Raw genomic sequence first — 20,935 nt, 5'->3', positions numbered from 1 at the left:
TGAGATCTTTGGGGAGATAGCACCTGCAATTTAATTGATTTTTTTATACAGTTCTCTGTGCACCAACCCTGACTCCCCTCGAGAGTCTACAGATAAATCATAGCAGATAGAAGGTCAAAATGAAATTTTTACAACCATAAAAGTTGGGAATTATTTAAACCATCTTATCTCAGAAGAACCCAGAACTGAATCACCCCAAACACACGTGGTCCACAAGAATCTGTTCAATCCCAAGATCTAGTGCCCAAACTACTGACAATTTGGGCAAATAAATTTATGCTGTCAGCGGTAGAATGTCCAGGCTGATAAAGTACACGTGTCTTCAGTATCAGAGCTATTTGTTGGCTTGAGTTTTTTTAAAGGTCATTGTTGAAAGGGTAGCCCCCTGTGGGAAAGAATGCATGAGAATTGTGTTGAATTTTTAAAGCCTGTGACATTTAGGCATTAAATGATATTTGAAACCACTCTCTGTCTGTCTCTATATTTGTCCCTTTCTCTCTTCTCTCTCTCTTCCCCCCACCCCCAGGTAATTTATAGGAAAAAAGGAGAGTATTTAAATAATATATGTTTTCTTATTATGCAAGATATTTAACTTTTAAAATTACACATAACCTTGAGATGTAAAAAATTCACTTTGTAGCTGTCCTTGAAGGGTTTGTTGCTTTGTGATCCAGGCTGAGAGACAGTTCTAACTCAACCCATTTACAGAGATTAGACAATTTGCCTCCCTTGAGACCTGCCATGGATTTCCCTCTGGGCTTTAGCTCTCCTCCATTCCTTGGGTGCAGGCTCCTCTCCTGCACTCCCACCTCCAGTGTTATTAACCATATGGAGGCTAAAGTGCATCTGCCAACGTGAACCACTTTGAATTGGTCTTCATTAGCATGATCATCAGCATCCCCTTAACACAGTAATCACTGAACACTAATTGTTTTCCAGGTGTGTAAAGTTCAGTGCTTACATGCATTGTCTCATTAAATCTTATGACAAACACAAGTTGTAGTTATAATTATAATTCTCCCCATTTTACAGAGAAGGGCACTGTGGCTCAGAAAGTAAGTTAATTAAGATCATCTACCCAGGAAATGGCAAGGTGAAAATTTGAGCTTAGATTTGTTGGGCCTCCAGAGTCGATTTTTGTAATTACTATGCAGCGCAGCTTTAAAAGTTAAGATTATCACCAAATTACTCAATCTTATCCAAGACATTTTTAATTTCTCTCCCATGGGATAACACACTATGAGCATTTACTCTCTGGTCTCAGTAGAATGCAGAGAAGGTTAAACTATTCACTCCCTGAGACAGCATAATGCAGTGGAAAGAGCTCAGACAAGGATGTATTTCCCAGGTCCACCCTGACTTGTTAAGGGCTCTTAGTTTGGGCTTCCATGTAGCCTCTTGGTACCCACATTCATATCTGTAAACTAAACATAATAACACCTGGTATCTTAGCTAAGATACTTTGGGTTATGAGTAACAAAAACAGAAGTCGATTCAAGTTTTCACTTAGCAGAGTGTTTAGCAAATAGTTGATGCACCATAAATAAGTGGTAAATGAATGAACGAGTATCTTAAGAAAGTAGGAAAGGTATCAGAAGAATCCTGGGGCATCACATGGTATCTAAAAGAAACCTGGAAATCAAAGCTTCAGAAAGATCAGAAATCACAGGCATCTCTGGTGATCCCAGGAGGAGTTCGTGACCAATGAGTACAGAGACCAGGTCCACCAGTTCCTCCTGCCACACCTCTGCCCCAGCCCTGGCAATGCTGGAGAAGTAGCCTGATGTTCACGTGTGTGCATATGAATGGGTGTTTTTGACAGGTTGAGTCCCCATAGAATGCGTTACATGAGATGCTAAAGAGATGGAAAATAGAGGTTGCTTTTCAGGTTCCATTTCCAGTCAAGATTCATAACAAGCACGGATGCTTAACCTGCCCCCCAAGATCAACTCCAGAGGATCACAAAGGAGTTAGCAAGGGAAAACTGAAAACCAGGAGGAACTGTAGGGGTGTGGTGCTATTTTGAATTGGAGGGTAGGGTGGAAGGTGATCGTTTGGCCTGGGCGGGACGTATCCCAGCACAGCAGCGGAAGTATAAAACAGAGGGGGAAATATTAGGAATTCTATTCTTTCTTATCCCCAGTCACAGCCTTGGGAAAAATCTGTGGAGACTAAATCTTATGCCCTCATTATCGTCAGAAGTAAAGTCAGAGCTGTGCAGAAGTCCTATGCTAAAGGGAGGCTGAGGAAAGCAGGCGGAGTGACTGACTTGGGCTGTTACTTCCTCTTCCATCCCATCTGAACTTCTGGGGCTGTGAAATTACAGTCTAAAGAGTGGAGCCTCTCTATGGCTGACAAAGGGTTAAGACTGACCTGAGAGGTGTCTTGGTAAGTGTTTTCTCATGCCTGGGGTTCCCCACCTTAAGGCACACCTCACCCTACTTCCTGAGTTCACTGGAAGTGAAGTAGATAGGATCTGGCATCTCACCACCAACACTGCCAAAAGGAGTAACCAATACTCTCAGGGAAAATGAGCTCACAAGTCAAAACAACAGGACAGTTGAGGAGAACAAACATTTCAATAGGAAATAGTCATGTTTCTGGGTCCAGAGGCCAGGCTGGGTGGGGAACTAGGATCCCAACCCTGTGACAATGGGAGAAAAGGGGACTGGAACTGTTCCTGAGTAAATACCTCATGGCAGGTACCATGTGGGCTTCTCTGTACACCATCTTGCTTAATCTTACCTCTGTCCTTTGAGATAGGACTTGTCACTACCGTGTCACAAGTGAGAAGCTGAGGCTCAGAGCAGTCAAATGGCTTCTTAAAGGACACCCAATTTGCAAATAGCATGACGGATTTTAACCTAGACCTAAGCTCTGGAGTCAGACCATCTAGATTTAAGTCACTTCCTAATTGCATGAACTTGACCAAATCATTTAACTTCTCTGACCTCAACTTCCTCTTCTGCAAAACAGGGCTAAAAATTGTACCTAACTCATGGGATTGTGAGGATGCAATGAACTTAGAATAGCTCCTGACAGTTACGTGATACTCAGTAAACATTGGTTGTTATTTTAATTATTTCCAGGTGTGTACCTGTACCTTTTAACATTCAGCCCTTTTGGTAAAATGTAATAATCTTCCCTCTTCTTGTTTAAGTAGCAACCAATTGAGATTGTTACACATTTGCTTCTTAAATAAAGTCCACCTACATGGTCTAGAAAGGAAGAAATGGGGTGAGTTCTGAGATCAAGCCCTAATTTTTAACAGAGAGCTCAAAACGAGAGAGTATGTCCTGCTCTGGAAAAGAGATTTCTCTGAGCACCCAGAAAGGACACAGGTATTACCATAGAAAGGATTCTGTCCCAAGATCTAAACTTATCCAGAAGGAATCAAAAGCAAAAGCTAAAATATTAAACATTAGGGAATGCTTTCTTAACTAATTAAACACCAATGCAATGGAATATTATGAAACTCTCAAAACTTACCTGTATACATAAGGCATTAAACACACACACACACGTAAACGGTTAAATGCAAAAATCACAGCGCAAAACAGTGGGTAGACTATGATTCAATTCTGGAAAAATATGACTATCTGTGTAGACACAGAGAGAAAATTACAAGGGAAGTGTGCTAACATGCAGGGAATGGAGGTCACGTTTTTGAGACTTTCCTTGAAGTTATAGTCCTTTCAAAAGAAATGCAAAATATTGAGGAATACAACTATGTTGTACATTTATGTTTAAAAAAACTCACACCAATCCGAATCTAATTTATTTTTCTTTTGCAGGAAGTTAATATAAAACATATATGGTCTTATCTTAATGTATCCTAACCATATAAAAGCACACAAAGTCACCTCCACACAAATCCACACCCATAGAAACTTACAGAAGGACAAGCGATTCATAAGCATCACTGGCATGGGAAGCTGTTTCCAATCAAAGACCCAGGAAGGATTCATGGGAGAGAGGACCTACTACGTGCCTAGCACTTTACAAGTTTCCTGTAGGAATTTCCATAATAACCCTTCAAAGTATTTAGCATTATCCCCACTTGCAGATGAGGAAGTGAGGCTCAGAGATATGAAGGGACTTGCCAGGCATCACACAGCTCTTGGGTGTGGCTTCCACCTCGCCATGCTCTGATAGGCACCAGTGTTGGGCACAGTCAGATACAAAGTCAGTGATTTTGGAGCTTTTCTTAAGGGGCCTCAACACCTCCTAACTGTCTCTCTGCAAAGCAGCCCACTCTTACCAGAAGAGTGGCTTCTTCCTCTGCCCTCCCCCAGCAGAACCCTGCCCTTTCTCATCTTTGTATCCCAGGGGCTGGCCCCGGCCTTGTCATGGGGAGACACCTAGGGAAAAATGGGCAAAGAGACAAAGATTTCCAGGTGTCCTCTGACAGTTCCCCTGCAACACGGAAAGCGTGAGCTAGCACAAAGGTCCCCTTCCACACGCTGGCCATCACACATCTGTGGGGGAGATGTCGTTGTGGCCACAAACTCTGTCATCTGTGATCAATGACAGATGACTGATATGAGTGGAAATTTTGAATAAAGGAACATGATCGTGCCACAGAAGATATGAGAAATAAACATGGCAAAAGTGGGGCCTCTTCTGCAGGAGCAAGCTCTTGCTTGTGCCAGGACCTGCCACATAATATGGTCACGTGAAGCATTGAATAAACATTTGTTAAATGGATGGATGGATTATGTTTATCCTGTGAATCCACACAAATTTGGTAGTACCACAGGTATTTCAAAATCAGTGTGCCCCAATCTGAATTCATCATCTCTGCAACATCCCTTTTTCTCTCACGGTCCATTGGTTATCCAAGCAGGACATAGCTGCCAACCTTGTCTCCTCCCTGTCCCCCACTCCACCCCAAACCCCTGTCACCAAGGCCTGCCAAGTCTGTACACATAAGCCTCAAATATCGTTAAACCCCTCTCTTTCCCCCACCCAGGAGGCCACCCTCTCGGTCAGGAGTGATTGAGATCACAGACTCAGGAGTAGGCATGCCTGAACAAGCATAAATAAATGCATAAATATATATATATATATGTATACACACACAAGAGCATATACACACATATACATGTTTATGTGTATCTATATGCACATATTTATTTTGTATATAGGAATATGTATGTGAATGTACATAAGAATGTTTATATTCATATATGTATTCATAGACATATGCAGGTGTCTATCTACATGCATATATGTGTGTGTATATAGGATACACTGTATATATCCTCACAATAGCCCTCATTATCAGTCTTATTTTAGAGTTAAGAAAACTGAGGTGTAGAGAATTTAAGTAACTTTCCAATGTCACAAAGCTGAGTTTGACTCCAAATGCTTATGAAACCAGTGTCCTTTCTACACTGCTTCCTCTCCTAAAAATAAAACATAAATAGACACGCAGCAGGTCTAGTTCTCTGGAATATGTCTTGTAAATCCTGGGTACAATGACTATGAGAATCTCCAAAATGTGCCTTACTATATCTAGGGGTAGGGGAGACAAGCTCTGGGCATAGCCAGGTAGCCCAGGTGTGCCAGGCCAAAAGATCAAAGACCCAGTTCCCAAATAAGCAAACTGATGAGCTCACTCTTCGTCCTTCCCAACCCTTCTCTGCCTGCCCTATGTTATAGGAACTGCACAATATATAATAGACCTTTTAGACTCCCCTGCATGCATGGGCTTAGGAGGAAGTGTTTGGATTTAAGAGTCTGGAGCAATAATTTCCTTTTAGTTTCCATTGTAACTTTCAATGGTTACAAATTGCCTCCCTGTAAACTTTAAATAAATAATGCATGTCTCTCCAATAATTATTCAAGAGAAGATTTGTTTCTTCGCTACCCTGTGGTCTATTACTTGTCTCTGGTATTTTAATAATCTTAATCACCATCTGTTTAGCATCTCCGGGCTGCTGTGCACACTGCAAGGTGGTTTATATGTTAACATGCACAATAACCTGGCCAGGCAAGTCGTTTGTCCCACTTTCTTGTCTGTGTGTCCCACAGGATTGTAAGTTCCATGCAGATAGAGTTGGCATAGAACTGGCTCAGAAGCATGGGGCTCCAGGACCTAGCACAGTGCTTGGCACACAGTAAGCATTCCACATTTACTGAAGGAAAGGATGGGTGAATGGATGGATGAGCATGGGAGGCTGTATTGTAAACACAGTGGGATCAAAAGTGGGATCTGAAGGCAGGTATGGGACTCTGAAGTCTGTGTTCCTTTTACCTTTTGCTATATTTTTCTGTCTCACTATTATATTTTGTTTTCTCTGAGCCTTTTTCTTCAGTCACACTTTTCCAAGTTCATGTGTTCTATTTCTTGGACTGGTTCTATTTATTTAGCTGGAGGCAGATTTGCATTTTTAAAGTTCATGTGTTTGTTTTCGAGCCAAGGTCGTTTTTATGTGTGTCATTTCTCTGAGGCTTCACTTTTCACGTTTTATGATCATATCCAGAATTTCGCACTTCTCCAGGAAGTAACTGGGTGGTTAGGGGTGGGGACACTCAAGGGTATTGGTCCAGTGGGCAATGAGATGTGGGTAAGGTTGGGGCCAGTCCCTGGGCAGCCCACCTGAGGCCCCCACACCTCCAGGCCTCCATGGCCTCCATGGGCACGGATGGCAGACCCAGCGCATAGGCCTTTCTGCCATCATCTCACCCCAATCCCCACTTGGAGAATAGATGTCAGGTCTGCTGTATCAACTGTATTATCTTGAACACTGGTAGTTGTGACAGAGGGAATGAGAGCTCTAGAGGGTCTTATGCCAGCAATAGATGCTTGGCCCAGAAATAACATATCACTTCCACTCATGTTTCACTGTCCAGATCCATCCATGGGATCCTGTCCAACCACAGGGAGCCAGGAAGTGTAGTCCCACCAAGAGCCCAGAAAAAAAGAGAGACAGAAGTAATTAATGAATAGCAATAATAAATGCACACCCTCCAAGACCACTTCCCATCTTAAAACCCTCCTGCTTTTCTCTCACCACCAAGAGTCCCAGATCAGAGCCCATGAGGTCATGAGAAGGCAGCCTCTGCCACCCTGCCAGCCTCGTTTCTAGGCCTCTATCTCCAGTAACTCAGCTGATTAAGTTCCCTCAGCAGGCCATGCGTGGGCTCTTCCACATGGTTTCTCCACTGCCCGATCTGCCCAGGAACTCATTCAGGTGACTCGGGGCAAATGGCTTCTCCTCCAAGCTAATCTCCACCAACATCTCCAGTTAGAGCTGAGTCCCCGTCCCTGCAATCCTTAGTGCCTTGTTCACTGTCCTTGGCATTTTACCTTCTCTGTTTATTCAAGCGCATGTCTCTTCCACCAACCTGACCCAAAGGACAGTGACTAAGCCTACTTGTCTCAGAATGCTCAGGCCTCACACCACCCCCAGTGTGAGATGCTCAGCCTACATGTCTCAAATATTTAGTGCTGACTACTTTGACAACACTTATTATTTAGGCGTGGCTTATCAATTTTAAAAAATATAATATATGTTTTATAGTTGATTATGTATTCCATAATTTTTCAAAGGATGGGCCATCTTGGTCTTGCTGCTGCATTTTATACCTATCCTCATGGCTACCGGGCTACACAGTCAAATTTGACTTTAAGATTCAGGAGGGTGGCTGGGCCTAGCTCACGCCTGTAATCCCAGCACTTTAGGAGGCCGAGGCAGGCAGATCACCTGAGGTCAGGAGTTTGAAACCGGCCCAGCCAATGTGGCAAAACCTCTTCACTACTAAAAATATAAAAATTAGCAGAGTGTGGTGGCTCATGCCTGTAATCGCAGCTACTCGGGAGGCTGAGGCGGGAGGATCACTTGAACCCAGGAGGCAGAGGTTGCAGTGAGCTGAGATCAGGCCACTGAACTGCTGCCAAAAAGAAAGTAGAGTGTCTTATGACAGACCTTTATCGTACCCAGACCAGAAGCATCAATGTCATCAAGGCATGGATGGCATGACTGCTCTCACTGTCTCCTTCCTAGGCTCCTGGAAAGATGAATGTGTGGGTGGTAATCCTGGGAGCCTGTGCTGGAGGGGAGAGAGCCGAGTAAGGTTGTGAATTAGCTAGGACTCCTTTGATACGTGGAGCAGGAACCCTGCTCAAGCCAGCTTACACATGCAGGGAAAATGATACCTGAGAATAACTCTCAGAAACCAAGCACATGGGCCTGGCAGTGCTGTAATCCCAGCATTTCGGGAGGCCGAAGTGGATGGATCAGCAGAGGTCAGGAGTTCAAGACCAGCCTGGCCAACATGGTGAAACCCCATCTCTACTAAAAAGACAAAAATGGGGGGTGCTTGTAATCCTAGCTACTCAGGAGGCTGAGGCAGGAGAATTACTTGAACCCGGGAAGTGGAGGTTGCAGGGAGCTGAGATCACACCACTGCACTCCAGCCTGGGTGACAGACTGGGACTCTGTCCTAAAACAAAAGAAACCAAGGATATAAAAACATTCGAGTCATAAGAGCAAAAGGAAGCAGGGACTTGCGTGATGCTGGGATTCTTCTCCCTGCCTCGCCACTTCTCTCTATATGATGCCTTCAACCTTCTCTCTCTGATGATCAGCTTCCACCTCTTTTCCACTCCATAGGCTGGGAAATACAGTGTCAGGGAGCCCACTGCTTCACATATAACAATCCAGGTTATGAAAGGGAGGCTACACAGCTCTCTTGGTTCCAAATCTAAAAGTCCCAGGAAAGAGGCACTTGGGCCCAGTTAGAGTCAAGTGTCCACTCTTGGACTAATCAACTGGATTCAAAGACCAGAGTGCCATTGTGACCTACCTGGTCCCACTATATGGATGGATAAGAGAATAAAGGCCACCAACAGTGACGGTGGTCAAAAACCCCAAAAGCTTCACAGGAGAGAATCAGTGTAGGCCTGGCTCCCATTGCCAGAGGACAGAAAGGTGGCCGAGCTAGCTGTATAACAACCATGAGGGGAACTCGTCAGAAATACAGATCCCAGGTTCCAGGTCCCAGGTCCCAGGTCCCAGTGGGTCTCACTCAACAGGTCTGGGCTCCTGCCTGGAAATCTGTGGTTCAAGCAAGCATCCCAGGTAATTATAATATATTGTCCAATTTGGGAGGCATTGGTTTAGTTTGTGCTCCAAATTCAATTTTATGTCCGTTTTATTCCTTTCTGCCTTGGGGTTTATTATTCTTCTCACTTTCCTTTCACTCAATAATTTGTACCCCTTCTAGGTTATTTAAGTACAGACTTAATTCTCAGTTTTTCTTCTTTCTTACTAATAGATGCCATCACGAGCAACAGTTTTTTTCTTTAAGTACCAGCATGACAGCATCCTATAAATTTATATGATATGCTGTGTTTACATCCTTGTTCTTTAAGTACTCTGTTCTGAATATCTTCCCTTTCCATGGCATTATTTAGGAGTGTTTTTAACTTCTAAGTGACTGGATAACCCCTTCTTGTTTATTTCTAACTTCATTGAACTGTAGTGTTAGAATATGTAAAGCAGAATGCTTCTGTCTTTTCTTATTGAATAAATGTCTTTGTATTATAGTAAGTAAAAAATCTATCCATAAAGATTTCCTGAAAAATCTATCCATAAAGACTCACTGGTCAAGTACAAGATTTGGGTGTTGGGTGCTGCTGCTCTACCCCAGCCCTCATCAAAAACAAACAAACGGACAGACAAATCATCTTTAACATGTGGAAGACCATAAAGGGCAGGTCTTTGGAGTTGAACCTGGCTGTGCTTCTAACTTGCTCTGTGCAGCCTTAGACAAACACTTCACCTCCTGGGAGTCCATTCTTTTGCCTGGGGAAATCATGAGTGAAGACAGGTAGGTACTGGACACTTGATCTTAGTAGCATTCTCTAGGCAGGGCTTGCCCTGCAGGACCAGCTGGGTTATTTAGAGGAGCGAAGACATCAGAGAGGTTTAGAAGGAGGCACAGTCCTCAGTATCCCAGGTCCCAGGTGTGCATCACAATCTTTCAATCAAATGGAGCTGATCCCGACTGTGAAAATTGTTGGTGGAAACAGACATAAGGGTGGTCCCTACTCAGCTGCTATTTGGCGCATAGAAAAGTCAGAGCATCTTTCTTCTCATTCTTTCCCCATCCAGCTCTTCTTTATTATTTAAAAAATTCATCTCAGGGTCAATTCCTCCAGGAAGTATCTTCCCATTCCCTCCCCAGCCCCCATTCCACAGCATTGACTCCTGTACACAGAGATCAGCTTGTGTTATTCCCATCGTCATTACCTGCTGCCTCATCCATCTTCACAGCTATACTCTCAGCTTCTTAATGGCAAGTACTGAGAGTTATTTAGAGGATAGAGAAAGAGAGAGAAGGATACTCAATATCCAGCACCAGCTGTTGAGTAGAGCAATTAATTGAAGAACATGGAGATGGCATGCATATTGTCAAAAATATGTGAAATGAGATACTTTTCCAGCAAATATTTATAGTGTATCTGCTATGTGCCAAGCAGTGGACATACAGGGGTGAACAACAGGGTCATGATTCCTCTGTGGGAAATATGGACTTCCCAACAAGGTGAGGGAGGCCCAGTGATGGGTGAAATACAGGGTGCTGGAGAGCACTTAGGACTAAGCACCTCTTCCCCCATTGAAAGGGTGGACCAGCTGTCCAGGAAATGGCTTTTAGCATGAGACTGCAAAGATAAGGAGTTAGCAATGCCAGGAAAGGGACAGGAAAAAGACTGTTCCAAACAGGGAGAACAGCAGGTGAAACACCAGAGAACATGTGAGTGCAAGGAAAGGAGTGATGTGGCTGGATGTTAGGGGTGAAAGAGCCCAAAGAGAAACAAGCAGCACCAGACCAGACAGAAATTTTGTTTCGTTTTGTTTTGTTTGTTTTGAGACAGGATCTTGTTCTGTTGCCCAGGCTGGAATGCAGTGGCACCATCAGGGCTCATTGCAGTTTCAAACTGGGCTCAAGCGATCCTTCTGCCTCAGCCTCCCGAGTGGCTAAGACTACAGGTGCATGCCACCACACCTGGCTAATGTTTGTATTTCGTTGTAGAGACAGAGTCTCACTATGTTGCCCAGCCTGGTCTCAAACTCCTGAGCTCAAGCGATCCTCCCACCTCAGCCTCACAAAGTGTTGGGACTACAGATATCAGCCACCACGCCAGGCAAATAGGAACTTGTGAATCATGCCAAGGGACATGGAGTTTAAGAATAAGAGGGTTCTGCCAAAGAGTTTGTGCAGTAAACCTAGATGAGAATTGGTGGTGGCCAGAGCAAGGGTGGGGGCAGGGGTGTGGGTAGGAGGAGGTGAAGAGAGATGTCGAGGAGGTAGATACATGGACTTGGTGATTGGTTGGTCAGGGGTGAAGAGAGAAGGGCAGTCCAGGTTGTCCGGGACTTCAGTGGCATTATTCACCAAAGGGAAAGGAAGACATTCCTTTGACAAAGGTTGTAGGGATGGGTGGAGATGGAGGCAAATTAGATTTGTGCTAGTCACATTCCATACGTCTTTGGGACATGTGAAGGAGACAACATTCAACAGGCAGTTGACTGTGTAACAGTAATAACAAACTCAACTAAGCCCTCACAATAACCTCAGGAGAAACGAAACTGAGGTACAGAGAAGTTGAGTAACTTGCTCAAGGTCACACAGCACATAGTGGCAGAGGAGTTCCATACACAGACATTCAGGTTCCAGAGCTCATATTAGGGCTCTGAAACTCAGGAGAGAGCCAGCCTGGTCCACATGTGGCTAACTCACCGCTGAAGCCACAAGAACAGGAGTGATGAGTGAGGGGAACCAAGGGCCTAGGCAGGACCTGAGAAACACCAACGCTGGAAGCCTGGGCTGGGACAGAATGCCAAAAAAGGAGCTACGATCATCAGATCTTCAACAAAGCTGACAAAAACAAGCAATGGGGAAAGGATTCCCTAGTCAATAAACGGTGCTGGGATAACTGACTAGCCATATGCAGAAGACTGACACTGGACCCCTTCCTTATACCATACACGAAAATCAATTCAAGACGGATTAAAGACTCAAATGTCAAAACCCAAACTATAAAAACTCTGGAAGACAACCTATGCAATACCATTCTGGACATAGGAACTGCAAAGATTTCATGACAAAAATGCCAAAAACAATTGCAACAAAAACAAAAATTGACAAGTGGGATCTAATGAAAACTAAAGAGCTTCTGCACAGCAAAAGAAACTATCAACAGAGTAAATAACCTACAGAATGAGAGAAAAATTTTGCAAACCATGCGTCTAAGAAAGGTCTAATATCCAGCATCTGTAAGGTGCTTAAACAAATTTACAAGAAAATAAACCAAACAACACCTTTAAGTAGTGGGCAAAGGACATTAACAGACCCTTTTCAAAAGAAGACATACATGTGGCTAACAAGCATATGAAAAAAAAATCTCAGCATTACTGATCATTAGAGAAATGCAAATCAAGACCACAGTGAGATACCATCTCAAATCAGTCAGAATGGCTGTTTTTTAAAAATCAATAAAATAAGATGCTGGCAAGGTTGTGGAGAAAGGGGGATGATTATACACTGTTGGTGTGAGTGTAAATAAGTTCAACCATTGTGGAAAGCAGTGTGGCGATTCCTCAAAGAGCTGAAAGCAGAACTACCATTCAACTCAGCAATCCCATTACTGGGTATATGTTCAAAAGAATGTAAATTGTTTTACCATAAAGATACCTGCATGTGTATGTTCATTGCAGCACTATCCACAATAGCAAAGACATAGAATCAACCTAAATGCCCATCAGTGGCAGACTGGATAAAGAAAATGTGGTACATATACACCATGGAATACTATGCAGCTATAAAAAAAGAACAAGATCACGTCCTTTGCAGGAACATGGATGGAGCTGGAGATCATTATCCTTGGCAAACTAACACAGGAATAGAAAACCAAACACCGCACCTTCTCGCTTATAAGTGGGAGCTAAATGATGAGAACACGTGGACGTAAAGAGGGGAACGACAGACACGAGAACCTACTTGAGGGTGGAGATTGGGAGGGAGGAAGGAGAGGACCAGAAAAAATAACTATTGGGTACTAGGCTTAGTACCTGGGTGATGAAATAATCTGTACAACAAACCCCTGTGACGTACATCCGGTTTACCTATATAACAAACTTGCACATGTTCCCCTAAAGCTAGAATAAAAGTTTATTTTTTAAAAATCGAAAATAAGTATGTAGTCAGAGAAAAGGGTTTCTATTAAATAGAAAAAAAAGTTTAATTAATTAGAAATGTAAAAACAATCTCTGTGGAGTGATGGGGTGAAATCCTTAAGGCAAGGAGTTGAGAAGTCAGTTGAGATTGAAGGAACGGGACAGCAAGGGTAGTCCAGCGTTAGTGAAGGGGAGATGAAAGAAGGTGGCAGCTAGAAGTAGCTGTAGGGTTAAAAGAGAGTTTTATAATAATGAAGACAGTAGATTATATGAAGTATTGACGGGAGGGAGCCAGTAGAGATGAGTTTGAGGCTCCAGGACAGAGCCCGTATAATCGGGAGAGTGAGGTTCCTTCCTGACCAGGCTCCAGGAAGAATAGATCCATGCATGGTGCAAGGATCCCAGTGCGACCAGGAGGAGAAAGGAAAGACAGGGTCGGGGAGAGAACGGGGACGGTGGAAGCACCGCAGGACCCCCAGCCTCACTGAGCTTGGACGCGACGCACCCTTTCTGCAGCAGCCATTCACACTGCTGTGTGGTCTTCCTTTTCGAGTGCTGAGCAGCCCAGGTGTGACTGAGGCGGTGCTGGACAGTTGGATAGATTCCGACCTGGGGCTTTGCCAGGAGAGAGAAACCAAAGGACAGTGGGACAGGGGCATTGAAAATCGTGGCACGGAAGTGGTGGAAGGCATGTTCTGTGGGATCCAGGCTGACTGCGAATCCTCTATTGTCATCCTTGGCCCAACCCATCACCCTCCCACCGACACATTTCCCATGGGGCTTTTAGAGTACAGTCAAGATTCCCTTTTGGTTTTCTCTCTCTCTGGATATCGAAACCAATTTCCTGGGATGGGGGTGTGGGAAGGCTAGAGAAAAATGACATTACAGAGAAGGAGCAGCCTTGGGACATTCCCCAAGCCAGACCCATTTGAAGGAAACTTGAGTCTTTTCCCTTGTCTAAAGCTCTGAGGTCTTTGAGGAGCTTTCCAGCTCTAGTCTAATTGTAATCCCTAAGTACATACGCTATGTTCCAAAGTCAATATATAGAGTTAGTGCAATACCAATGTAAATCCTTCCAAGTCCTTTAATAGAATTTGACAGTTCTGAGTGTAGGATGCTTATTCTTCCAGGTAAGGAACCATCAAAGGATTTGTCTTTTAATGGCAGTGATAGCTGATCCCTCCTGAGCGATTAAGATGTGAATTGTCAATCACCGAAACCATCCTGTACTGAGTTACAAACCGCAAAGGTCACCAGAAGAGATATTCTTGAGATGGATTTGAGTTCTGGCAAAACCAATGTTAGGCCAGCCAAGGAGCACATTGGAGAAAGAGATTGGTATTTAATAAGCATCGCGGGGACAGTTGGCTAACAGGCCAGGGGAGAGTTAATTTAAATTCATACAGCATACCTGTCAAGTTCAGCCATATCGTACTGCTGATCTGTGACAAACCTGGAGACAAGGAAATGGCATTGTTACCCCTGCTGCTGATAAGGAGATAAATTCCTGGCTATTGAAGAAACAGATACCATCAGGGCTCTGATGGATGGGTTCAAATATGTAAGAATGAAAATGTTTGCATCGCAATGTAATAAAAATAAATACCAAAAGGAAAGCCACGGCATCCGTTATGTCTGTCTCATTCACCCTCTCAGGCCTGCTTACTGCCCAAAACAGATAATGGATAGGCCGTTATGCGATTCCTCCTGATAAGCGGTCAAAGGAGATGAACAAAATTACACCAGGAAATGGAGATAGTAAATCACCACGTGGAAACAGGTGCGGTCTTGCCAGCTATAAAATAAAATTTAGATCCAGGCAACTTTCAGGTCCTGTTACATGCCTACTAAAGTCACAAAAATAAGTATGATAAAACCCAGGACTGGCAGCCAGTGGAAACACATCCTTCAGCATTGCCTTCTAGAAAGACTGGACAAATTTCCATAAGCAATCAGGCAACATGAATGAGAGCCGCACTGCTGTTGATACATTCTGACCCAGTAATCCCTTCTTTGGTTAAAAATAAAATCCTATGGTGTTAGCCCCAAAGAAAGAAAAACATGTCAATAGCAGCATTCTTTCTATAATAACTATAAATTGCCAACAACTCAAAGGCCAAACAAGAAGGCACTGACCAGGCAAAGGGAAGTGTGTTAACACAATAGAATAACACGGTGCTACTATAAATGACTAATACAGGGGGCATGGTAGGTTCTGGAAACAGTTTTATGAAATATGCATGGTCATCATTAGTGTGCATATCCAAGGCCTTCCTGGATATTGATAAAGAAGAGACTTTGGATGGGGTTTAATTCACTTAGAGTTTAATGTTCATTAAGGTTTCACCATAGACTGGATGCTAATTTTAGTCATTCATTCAACATTCATTGAGTATTGACCACACGCCACATGCTAAGGATATTAAGATGAGCAAGAAATGCTTCCTACTGAGGAGGGCTGTGTTGTCAAATGAGAAGATAGACAGAGAGATAGACACACACACACATATGTGCAAAATGATCAAGTGTGGGAAGAGGTATACACAGGGTATCATGTAGAAAGGGGAGGGGGCCTGGACAGCACTACAGATCTTCATATGCAGGATTAGGATAAGTCACAGGTGGGGCAAACGTGGAGAAGAACATTGTTCTAGGGAGAGGGAATGGCACTGCACAGGCTGTGGCCATATAGATCTGGTGTGTGTGTGTGTGTGTGTGTCTGTGTGTGTGTTCTCCATCCCAATAGATCTGCAGAGTCTAGAGCCTCAGATACTTCTTTCACGGGACCCAGAACCCAGCGGCTGCCTTCCCAGAACCAACTCACCCCTGACATTTCCCGTCACTACCATCGTCCCACAAACCGCCCCTCCCCCGTTCCTCTGCCTCGCGCAGCCTCACTTCCTCGCTGAAATCATGCAGGGCCGTGTGCCCTCGGTAAAAATGCTCATGTTGTGCTGTATGCTGTGTGAACAGAACTATTCTGAAGGCTGGTTTAAACTGGAAAGGATTCTTGTTATTTTACATAGTTCATATCTTATTCATTGCAGAGTGTTCTTTCTTGAAAGGATGCTTGGATAAGATCCAACCATATCAGAAAGGAGACATAGAGCCCTAGGTGAAATTTCCCTGTTACTGGTTTCCTGAAAGTGCTGGATATGGAAACTGCTGTTAATAAATTGAGTAAAATGGGGAAAGTAAATGCAGGAATGCAAGCCCCCAGCTCAAGTTCATATTAACCGATAGGTGGTGTGCGGAGTGTCGTGAGTAACAAATCATGGCAGCAGGTAGCCACAAGTTCCCATTTGAATGCTGATGTTTTGAAAGCTGTGGGTGCTATTATAGCTCAACATATAGTTTGACTTGATGATGTGTAGCTTAGCATTTAGAACGTAGTGTATGCGAGAGAGGAAAAGCTGGAAGCTTCGGAAAGGGAACGAGGACGTGAATCAAGAGGTTCTTAGGTAAGAATAATAAAAGAAGAGGCTTAGTGGAATGGTGTGATTACTGGCACATCAGCATGAACTCATGACTTTGAAAACAAATCCCTCTGTCTGCTGAGATGACCTAAGCTGCCGATAGCATTGACTAGCACATAACCAGGAAGCAAGCAAAGCAATCCAAACGAAAGCAGCCCTCCCTCACTGCCTTTCTCTGAAGACCAGGAATAGATTCAGGGGAGAAATCGGAGGCAAGAGCATTTTGCGGTTGGAGAGATACAATGTTTTCTGAGAGCAGTCATGTTTTAGGGGGCCATGTTGCACAGAAGTGGGGGCAAGAGGCGCCCACCTAAGAAGCTAGCCCCCACTTGTGGAAGTTGTCACACAGCAACAAGTAGAACTTCACCTTGAGCAACAAGGCAATAATTATTGCCGGCTGAATGGGCTGAGAGTCTGTGAAAGATACTTGAGTCTGAGATGATCCTTTGGAAATGAACGTTAATGTGAAGTGGGCTGCCAAGATTGAGTAACAACAGCTGAAGTGTTGTTCACCGAAGTCAGAAAATGCTGTACATTGATCACACCATGTTATCAGAAATCCGTCCTCCAGTTTCAGTCTGTCTCTGAGTGACAAATCACACTTTCTCTCATCCTACAAGCCTCAGACCTCCTGAGCAGTTGGGTTGAAATTTCACGATTTATCCAAATGATTCTATCATGATGTCTGTAGGTTATGTGTAATACTTGTGTGTGAAGAGCAAAAAGTGGGATGTATGGATCCAAAAATTCTTCTCCAGGGCTTATGCACACATAAGGCCACTTGCCTTTGCCTTGGGGATGATTCTTGGTAACCAGGGAAGGGCCCTGGTACCCAGACTTGAGGAACGGCTGGAGAGGAGTCTCAATGGGAGGCCCACCCAGCCAACCTTGAGAGACCCTGGTACACATGTTATCAGTATTCTCTCTAATATGCCAGCCCAGTCACAATGGGAGATGATCAATGGATTGGTTGGCTACCTGGCCACCTTCTAGCCCACACCTTTCTTCTCTGGACATGGACTCATACGTCCTCTTCTCCCCTTGGAATGGTCTCTTTTCATTCAGGCTTGGAATTTGGATTGAGATTGTGTGACAAAGATTGCTCTCTGCTCACCAAAATCTATGCTCCCTACTTCTTCCCAGCTACATAGCTAGACTATATTCTCAGTCTCTCTCTTTTTCTTTTTCTTTCTTTCTTTTTTTTTTTTTTTTGAGATAAAGTCTTGTTCTGTTGCCCAGGCTGGAGGGCAGTGGCGTGATCTAGGCTCACTGCAACCTTTGCCTCCTGGGTTCAAGTGATTCTCCTGCCTCAACCTCCCTAGTAGCTGGGATTACAGGCACATGCCACCATGCCCGACTAATTTTTGTAGTTTTAGTAGACATGGGGTTTCACCATGTTGGTCAGGCTGATCTCGAACTCCTGACCTTAATGGATCCTCCTGCCTCAGCCTCCCAAAGTGCCAGGATTATAGGCGTGAGCCACTGTACCAGGACAGTATTCCCAGTCTCTCTTATAGTCACATGTAGCCTTGTGATTAAGTTCTGCCCTGGCCCATGGGAGAGGAGCAGAAATCAGCACCACTTCCAGGACTGCCCTATACACAACTCCCACCTGACTCCTCTTTGTTCGTACTCCTCTCTGGGCTGCCTGAAATAAAGACAACCTTGGGGTCACTTTGGAAGCCCTTAGCTAAAGGTGGCAAAGCAGCCAGCAGCCTGTGACCCAGAGACAACTTGAAGGACAGTGCCCTGCTGACCTGAGGCAAGAAACAAGCATCTGTAACAGAAGAAATCCTGTCACACAGGGAAGAAACACATATCTGAGCCTCTACATTGGGTTCTATTTGTTACAGCAGCAAGAATTACCCTAACTCATTCAGATGGCAAACAGTTTAAACTGTGGCCATCAGCTTTGACTCTGACTGAATCCTTCTTTGCTGTGGCCATTAGAGACAGGATGCTATTGTACACTTAGGTCTGGCCAGCCAGGAAGAATTGGTGGCTATTTGAATGGCAGCCTCCTCGGGCTATAGGAAGGAAAACATGGTGTCACACAGACAGAATGCTGTAGGGACTACAAGACAAGACGATCCATCCGTATTCTGCCTGGGCTATGATCTGCTGGGCCCGTATGAGCTGCATGCTGTCCCAAGGGTCAAGGTCAACTCTGAGTGACTGGGCAGCAGAGACAGAGAAGGCAGCTTGCTGGGAGGCCCACCCAGCAAACTCAACAGCAGGTGCCATTTTGCTTATGGCTGGCATATAGAGTTCTCTCCTTAGAAAGGGACCATTTATGTAAAATGTAATAAATATCCTCTTAAGTAACACATAGTTGAAATTGTCACTCTTGCTTTCAGGGCCTGAAATTGATTAAAAGAACAATTCACATGAGTCACAAAGTAGGGGATAACTCAGATACCTGGACTGGAGTCAAACCCCTCTGGAGCTGTGCAGTGTTTCAGAGAGGAGACCTGGGTAGCCTTTGTGGGGACTTCTTGTCTGGGATACGAGAGGGATGTGTTTGCAGGACTCTTCAGGTCCAAAATGCTGTGCTTCTGAGACAAGAGTCTTTCCCCAAATAGAGCGGCATCTGTTGTTTTGTGTTTCCTTCTGCCTCCAGGATCCATTCCCTTTTCTTGTAACAAATGCCCCACACATGCTTTGCAGGAATCACCTCTCCTAATCTATGGGCTCTGGGACAAATGCACCAACCCCAGCTCCATGCACAGAGTATTTTATCGAAGCTCTCTAAGCTTAAGGTGAGGCCATGTCTCTGGTGACTGATTATTTCAGGAGAGAGTGAGCAATCTAAGTTAGTCCAATCAGAGTGAATTCTAGGGCTTATGTAGGAGGTACCAGAGAGAAAACCTTGCGCTTTCTGCAGGCCTGGAAACAGGCATGCTGAAACTGATTTACACCCATTTTGCCAGTACTTAGGGCTTGAGGATGAAGCCAACAACTGGGCTGAGAGGCAGTATAAATCCAGGCCCTGATCGCATTACTTAAGCACCTGGATCCAGTTATACCTGAAGCTAGAGACTTTTCAGGTTATTGAACCAGTACGTTTCATTTTTAATCAATATAATGTTGGAGGTGATTTTTTTTTCACTCACTTTCAATGCAAAGAGTGTCCTGGCTAATGGGACAAATTTTTATGGAATTGTCTTGGAAAAGAACTCATGGGTTCTGAGGGAGTAAGAGAGAAAAATAAATCAACAGGTTGCAGAAAGAGGAAAGGGGATCTGGTAGCCCTCTGCCTAGGACCCCCCACAAGCCTGAGTCAATTCTCTCTAATATGCCAACCAGTAGACATTTTAAAAGTATTCTTGCTAATATGCCAGTGAAGGAAAATTATCCTAAACTTTCAAAATCATCTTACACATGCTGTTCTTTGAAACATTGTGTGTAACAGTGAAAAATTGAAAACAGTCTAAATGTCTAACAATCAAGGGTTGGATCAGTGAGCTTGTTGCCTTCAGAACAGCATTTATGCAGTGTATGTAATAACATGGAAAATACTTACGATAGTGTGAGTGAAATTAGGGTATGGAGAATTTGTACAGTCAGTATGAATTCAACTATGTGAAAAAGGGGAAAAAAAGAATTACAAGCAGGCAAAACAAAGAAAAGTAAATGTACCCAAAAGTTAATGCTTGGCAAGTGGGATAATTTTTTCTTTCTACTTTATTTTCTAAACTTTTTTTAAGTGTTATTTTTACAGTGGAACAAAATTCTGCATAATGTTAGCTGTTGGTGATGTTGTACACAGACGGTGTAATGTACGAGCATGGATAGTTTTTGAAACAAAGGAGCAATGAGAGCGTATGACTGCTCCTCTGCCAAGCTAAAGGCAGGAGAGCCTGTGCAGCCATCCAATCTGGTTCCAGGTGTTTCACTGTAGGTAGATGACCTGTGGCAAATCTATTTGTCTCTCCAGACCTCAGCACCCTCCTCTATCAATGAAAAGACTTTAGAATAGATGTCCCGGAAACAGATCCAGATAAAATCAGAATGTCCAGGTTCTGCCCCCACATACTCAGCCTTGTACTTGCCCAGAGAATTTACCTCTCTGAACCTCAGTCCCACCTCACTCCCATCCGTGGGGACAGTCTCCGCACTTTGCCCCGCCTGTGGGGACTCACTCTTTAAGCTGTAAATCGCTATACATAGCTGGGAGTTTGTCTGTTAGCCATGCCTCTCCCATTCAGGCCTGCCTCGGCCCATCTGCTGTCACTTCCGCCCCCTCGAGTTAAGCCATCTGTAAATAGC

This window comes from Trachypithecus francoisi, unplaced genomic scaffold (genome assembly GCF_009764315.1).
Source record: "Trachypithecus francoisi isolate TF-2019V2 unplaced genomic scaffold, Tfra_2.0 Lachesis_group20, whole genome shotgun sequence".
Lineage (NCBI taxonomy): Eukaryota > Metazoa > Chordata > Mammalia > Primates > Cercopithecidae > Trachypithecus > Trachypithecus francoisi.
Note: the sequence above shows the minus strand (reverse complement) of the source record.